Raw genomic sequence first — 6,754 nt, 5'->3', positions numbered from 1 at the left:
TGACCCCCCCAGGATGTGTCACCCCCAGGACTGGACCCCCCAGGATGTGTCACCCCCAGGACAGGACCCCCATACCAGGTTGTGTCACCCCAGGACTGGACCCCCCCAGGATTTGTCACCCCCTGACACGGAGCTGCCAGGACAGGACACCCCTTGTTTTCCTCCACAGGGCAGAACCCGCCCCCTTTCCCGTCCGACTCTCAGCACAAAGCTCTTCCTTTTTGTTCAGGAAAAACAAAAGTGGAAGTCTTGGAGGGCACAGCCCGATGGCACAGCCCGACACCCCCATCCCCCAAAGCCTCCCCACGCCCCTTCCCTCCTCCCCAGGGTTCTCTCAAGCCCTTTCCTGCTCAGGTGCTCCTGGGCATCGATGAGCCACGAACTGGGATGGGGAGTTACAAAAGTGAGGAAAATAAGAACAAATAGAAATAAAGAGAGGAAAAAGTCCCAGACCCGGGGCACACGGGAACCCCTGGTGTTGTTCCCAGACCACCAACACAACGGAGGTTCTGCTTTTGTCAGCCACACCCCGAAATTTGAGGCAGCCGGGGATGGAGCTGCGACCCCCGTGTCTACCCAGGCACTGCCCACCCCGAGACCCCCATTCCCCCGGGACCCCAACCCTGGCATCTCATTCTCGCTCCTGGGGACCCCCGTCCCTGGATGTCGGTTTCCCATTGCCCAGCACTCCCCTCCCCTTAATCCCATCCCATGGGCTCCCCAGGACCCCCCCATCCCCGGGACCTGCCTCAAATCCCCAAATCCCTGCAGCCAAATTCCCCTGGGACCCCCATCCGTGATCCTCCCCAACCATGGGGACCCCCGATTCCCCAGGATCCCGGGGAGCCTCCCTGGAAATCCCTCCTTGGCTCCCCACATCCCTGGAGCCCCCGAGCGCTGCGACCCCCATGTCCCAGCGACCCCCTCCAGGTCCCCAACCGTGTCCACAACCGTGTCCCCACCCTGCCCCCAGCCTGCCCCCATCACCACGTGGGGACGAGAGCTGACCGCGCTTCCTTCCTCTTCGGCCCAGGAGCCGCCAGGCAGGGCACAGGTGGCCGTGGCAGCGAGTGACAGGCAGGCCGGGTGGCCGGGGACAGCGGCATGGCCGCGAGGGTGGCGCTGCTCGTGTGGGGTGAGTGGGGCGGGGATGGGCCCGGGTGGGGCAGAGAGCGGTGGGGAGGGGGCCCAGGGGGGCTGCGGGGTCCCCTGAGGTCGCCAAGGGCAGCAGAGGCAGAGCAAGAGGTGAGCGGGGCCGTGGGGTGGCCGTGGGGACAGGAGAGGGGACAGGAGAGGAGGGACAGGAATGAGGGGGTTTGGCACCTTGGGGCTGGGGCAGCTGTGGGGACACAGGGACAGGGACACAGGGACAGGGACACAGGGACAGGGACAAGGGGACACAGGGACAGGGACACAGGGACACAGGGACACCGCCAGCCAGCCGTGTCCCTTGTCCCTTGCAGCCCAGAGCCTCGGCCTCGCTGGTGAGTCCTCGGGGGATGCCGTGTCCCCGCGCCGCTGTCCCCAGCCCCGCGCTGGCCCTGGCACGCTGCTGTCCCCTGTCACCGGCAGGTGCCCCGAGCCCGCAGCTCCTCGTGGAGCCGCCCTGGAGGCCGGCGGTGCTGTGGGACCGGGTGACACTGACCTGCCGGGGCTCGGGGGACCGCCGGGGACACCACCTGGTACAAGGACGGGCGGCGGTGGCGACAGAAGGGACCCGAGAGCTTCAATGTCACCTCGAGTGGCACCTACCAGTGTGACAGAGCCGGCAGCGGGCGCAGCCGCTCCGTTACCGTCTCGGGCGGTGAGCGGGGTTTGGGTGTCCCCAGCCCGGCAGCCGCGGGGACCCCGAGAGCTCTGGGGGGGCAGCTGGGTCACCCCTGGTGTGAGCAGAGCCCGTGCCCTGCTCTGGGGACATCCCAGAGCATCGCAGTGCGAGGGGACCCCCGTGTTGGCATGGGGGACCCCGGGTGCGCTGGCTGTGACCCACTGGGGGGTCCCGGTGCCATCGGCTGTGACAGGACCCTCGTGTCCCCCAGAGCTCCTGGTGCTGCAGGTGCCGGCGGGGCCGCTGGTGGAGGGGGACACGGTGACACTGCGCTGCCGGAGCAGGTGGGATAAACCGGTCACCGAGGTGCGGTTCTACCACGGGGAGGAGGATTTGGGGAAATCCCTGCGGGGGTCCGAGCTGTCCCTGTCCCCCCTGACGCTGCAGTACAGCGGCCGCTACAGCTGCGGGGCCTGGTGGATTTTCTGGTCCTCACGGATGTGGTGCAGTCAGATCCGGTGTCAGTGACAGTGCACGGTGAGCAGCCCACAGCCGCCAGCCCGACAGCCGCAGAGCCCCTCGCCAGGGCTCACAAATCCCCCTCCCCTCTCCTTGCCAGAGCTCTTCCCGGTGCCGGTGCTGGAGGCTCCGGCCGAGCTGCTCGCGGGGTCCCCCCTGAACCTCAGCTGCCTCAGCAGCCGCAGCCCCCTGCGGCCCCTCACCCCCCTCGTGCACCGCTTCTACCGGGACGGGCGGGAGCTGGGGGGCCCGCAGGGGTCCCCGCAGCTGCTGCTGCCCGCCCTGGGGCTCTCCGGCTCGGGGAATTACAGCTGCGAGGTGCAGAGCCAGGGGGGGGGCCGTGCGGAAGAGCAGCGCCCCGCTCCGCGTCACGGTGCTCGGTGAGTGCGGGGATGGGCGCGGGGAGCCCCCACAGCCTGCACGGCTCCCCCTGCCCTGCCCGGGGACCCCCAGCACTGTCTGCGGACCCACTGCCCTCTCTGACACGATTCCGGTTTGTCCCTTTGCCTTCCCGGGTCCCTTCCCGGGTCCCCCAGCCCTGACTTGGTGTCCCCATCCCCACCCGGATTCCTTTCTCGGGTTCCCCCATCCCCTCCCGGATCTCCTGCTCCGTTCCCCGATCCCACTCCGTGTCCCCCCATCCCTCCCCAGAAACCTTTCCTGGGTCCCCCTCCCCTCCCCTGCCCTGTCCCCTCCTCTCTCTGGGTGCGGACCCCCACCCCCGCCATCCCCCATCACCTCCTCACCCCCCGTCCCCATCCCCCCGCGCCCCCCGCCCCTCCCGCTGGCCTCAGCCCCGTGCGTTTCCCCGCAGTGCCCGTGGTCAATGCCACCATCAGCCCCGGTGCCCTGGGCCAGCAGGTGCGCGCAGGTGAGCCCGTGAGGCTGCGCTGCTCGGTGCAGGTGGGCTCAGCCCCTGTCACCTCACCTGGCTGCGCCACGGCCGGGAGGTGGCCCGGGGTCCCCTGCTGGAGCTCGCCCACGTCGGGCTGGCACATTCGGGCACCTACCAGTGCGTGGCCACCAACCAGCTGGCACAGGACGGGCACCGCGTGTTCCGGGCACTCAGCCCCGAGCTGCTCCTGGAGGTGACAGCGGGGGGGACACGGGGACACAGGCAATGTCCCTCGGGGACACTGTTGGGGCACCGGGACAGCCGGGTTTGTCCCTGGAGGTGACACGGAGGTGACAGGGCACAGGCGGCATCACTCGGGGACACTTTGGGGCTCCGGGACAGCCGCGTTTGTCCTGGAGGTGACAGCGGGGGGACACAGGGACACAGGTGGGTTCCTGGGGGGCTCCGAGAGCTCTGGCTCCAGTCCCGCTCTGTCCCTGGCAGCGACACGAGTGGAGCGGGGCACGGGAGGGGAACTCGTGGGGTCTCTGGGGTGCAGAAGCTCGGGCTGAGCCCGCTGTGTCCCCTTTGTCCCCAGCAGTGGCCGCAGCGCTCGGGGGCTCCCTGTTGTTCGTGCTCCTGCTCACGGCTGTCATCGTGGCCTTTCTCCGCACGGGTGGGTGAGCGTGGGGGTCCTGCAGGGTGGGGGGAGGCCCCCAGAGAAGGGTGGCCCCAGGGCAGCAGCCACAGCCCCCGAGTGGAGAAGGGGCCGAGCCCCCGCTGGCCTCGGCTCAGCGGCCTGGGCTGGCCGGGGAGGGGCTGGGGGCTCGTGCCGGGATCTTGGGGCTCTCTCAGGGATCTTGGGGGCTCTCTCAGGGATCTTGGGGGCTCTCTCAGGGATCTAGGGGCTCTCTCAGGGATCCGGGGGGCTCTCTCGGGGATCTTGGGGCTCTCTCCGGGATCTTGGGGGCTCTCTCAGGGATCTTGGGGGCTCTCTCAGGGATCTTGGGGGCTCTCTCGGGGATCTTGGGGCTCTCTAGGGGACCTTGGGGGGCTCTCTCAGGGATCTTGGGGGCTCTCTCGGGGATTTTGGGGGCTCTCTCAGGGATCTTGGGGCTCTCTCAGGGATCTTGGGGGCTCTCTCAGGGATCTTGGGGCTCTCTCGGGGATCTTGGGGCTCTCTTCTGGATCTTGGGGGCTCTCTCGGGGATCTTGGGGGCTCTCTCAGGGTTCTTGGGGGCTCTCTCGGGGATCTTGGGGGCAATTCGGAGGCTCCCCCTCCCCGCCAGGCTCGGGGTTCGGGGCTCAGGGTGCCGGGGGAAGTGCGGTGCTTCAGGGCCTTTGTGGGGCCATCCGGGATGCTGGGGGCAGCCGGGGGGATTGGAGGGATCGGGGTTGCCCAGGGGGGCTGGGGAGCCCTGGGAGCCCAAAGTCACCGCTGCACTTTTCCTTTGCAGGTGCCGGGAAGCAGCAGCCAAGGTGAGCGCGGGCTCCGGCCACGCCAAACCCCCTGCCCGACCCCCCAGGACCCCCCAGCCCCCTGCACACATCCCCTGATCCCCACAGGGCCCCCCCCGGCCGAGGATCCTCAGGACACCTACTCGGAGCTGCTGGGGCCGCACGGGCAGCCCTGGGAGCCCAGAGACATCTACGAGACTCTGCAGAAACAACTGTGACTCTTCGTGCCTGCAGGAAGTTTATTCTTTATTCTCAATAAAAACAAAATCATAAACTCAATATTCTCAACAATCAATTAATGAAATTGTTTGATTGATCGAATAATTAGTTAAATAAATTAATTAATGTTAAAGTGAATAAATAAATAAATAAAACATACAATAAGAAAATAAATAAATAAATAAAATTAAATAAAATAAATGAAGTAGCAAACAAATAAATACATAAATAAAACTCAGTTCTCAATAAATAAATAAATAGAAATGAAAATAGAAAGAAATAAAAGGAAAATATAAATAAAAATAATAAAAAAATCTCAAGTCACAAATATAAATAAATAAAATAAAGACAAATAAATAAGTAAAATAATATAAAATAAAATATAATAGATAAAACTTAATTCTCTCTAAAACTTTTATAACTGATTCCCACTCACGGTCTGAGCTGTTCATAACAGATATAATATATAGATATATAGTTATATAGATATATAGATGTGGCAGCGGCCTCAGGGAGACAAAGAGTTACATTGTCCCACCCCAAACCCCTTGTGAAGGGCGGCCCAGGAGTTCTGATTGGGTTTGAGTCCCTGGGGGGGGTTCTCCCTTGGTGTGTTTTCTACTGGTCCCTGACCCTGAACTCCACCCTCAAAGGTGTAAACCCTCGGTTCTGTCCCTCAAAAACCCCTGCTGTGCCTCTGTTCAGGGCTCTCTGTTCTGGACTTGAGTTTGTTCCCATGCTGAATAAATGGTTTCATGAACCGGGAGCCCGTCTCGTTGGTGTTCCATGCTGGTCCCCAGAACCCTGCAGCTTCCCTGGACGAGATCCTGAGGTTGCTGACTGCAACAAATGGTGAGAGAATGCGGGCATCCAGTGAAGCACAGGAGAACAGCAGGACCCGGCTCCATGGACACCTCGTAAGTCCCCGGCTGATGGCTTGAGAGCCGGTGGGACCCCCGCCTTGGAAAGGAGGACTCGAGAGTACCTGGCAGGGAGACTGGGTTGGGAGTGCCTCGGACATGGGGAAGAAAAGGGATTACAGAGGTGGGGGAGCCGAGACCAGACGCTGGGACAAGCACCTAACATCACCCAACGAGACGTATTATGGACGATATCAACACTATGGATGATTATGGACGATATCAACATTATGGATGATTAACATTATGGACGATTAACATTATGGACGGTTATGGACGGTATGGCTCTTCCAGTAGACGGTTTTTTGTCTTCTGTGAAGTTCCTTTTTTTGGCGTATACCTCCCTGTACCTTCCCCTTTCCTCTGTTCCTAAGGGCAGGACAAAGGGTGAAAAAAGCCAAGGTGGCTCGGGGTTGCTGCCGACTCCCCGTCACCCCGGTGTCTCTGCCATCCCATCCCCTGTTTTCTTGAAGGCAGGCAAGGGACGGGGAACATCCAGAGTGCTGCGGGTCTGCTGCCGTCTGCCCGCCGTTCCGTGTCCTCCTTCACCCCCTGTCTTTCCATATTCCCGTTCCCTGGCCGGGAAAGTCCGTCCCGGCCTCCCCCCATCCCAAGATGGCACTGCCCACGCGGTCTGGGATCCCTTGTTTCCCGCCCTTGCTCCTTCTTTTCCGGTCCCAAACCTTCCCGAACCTCCCAGTAACTCCTGCTTCACTCCCACCCCTTTGTTCGGTGCTCCAACCCTGGGGGCTGTGCCTGTTCCATGGTGTGCAACACCTCCTCTGGGGAAATCGAAACTGTAACCTGATGTCCCAAAGGCAGTGTTACACCGAGATCATCTAAAGAAGCGACGCCCACATGGGAGCCGGAGCCGAAGCTGGAGATCGAAGAATTCTGCCCCTCGTAAGAGGAGATCTAAGAGCTGCACCCTTCCAAAGAGAGAATCCTAAAGTGGAAGAGACTGAACTAAAAAGCCATTATGTTTGCATTAAGTACCATCGCCGTTTAATTTGCCCAGCGTAGTCCGAGATTTAA

The sequence above is a fragment of the Poecile atricapillus genome, chromosome 33 (genome assembly GCF_030490865.1).
Source record: "Poecile atricapillus isolate bPoeAtr1 chromosome 33, bPoeAtr1.hap1, whole genome shotgun sequence".
In the NCBI taxonomy this organism is placed as follows: Eukaryota; Metazoa; Chordata; class Aves; order Passeriformes; family Paridae; genus Poecile; species Poecile atricapillus.
Note: the sequence above shows the minus strand (reverse complement) of the source record.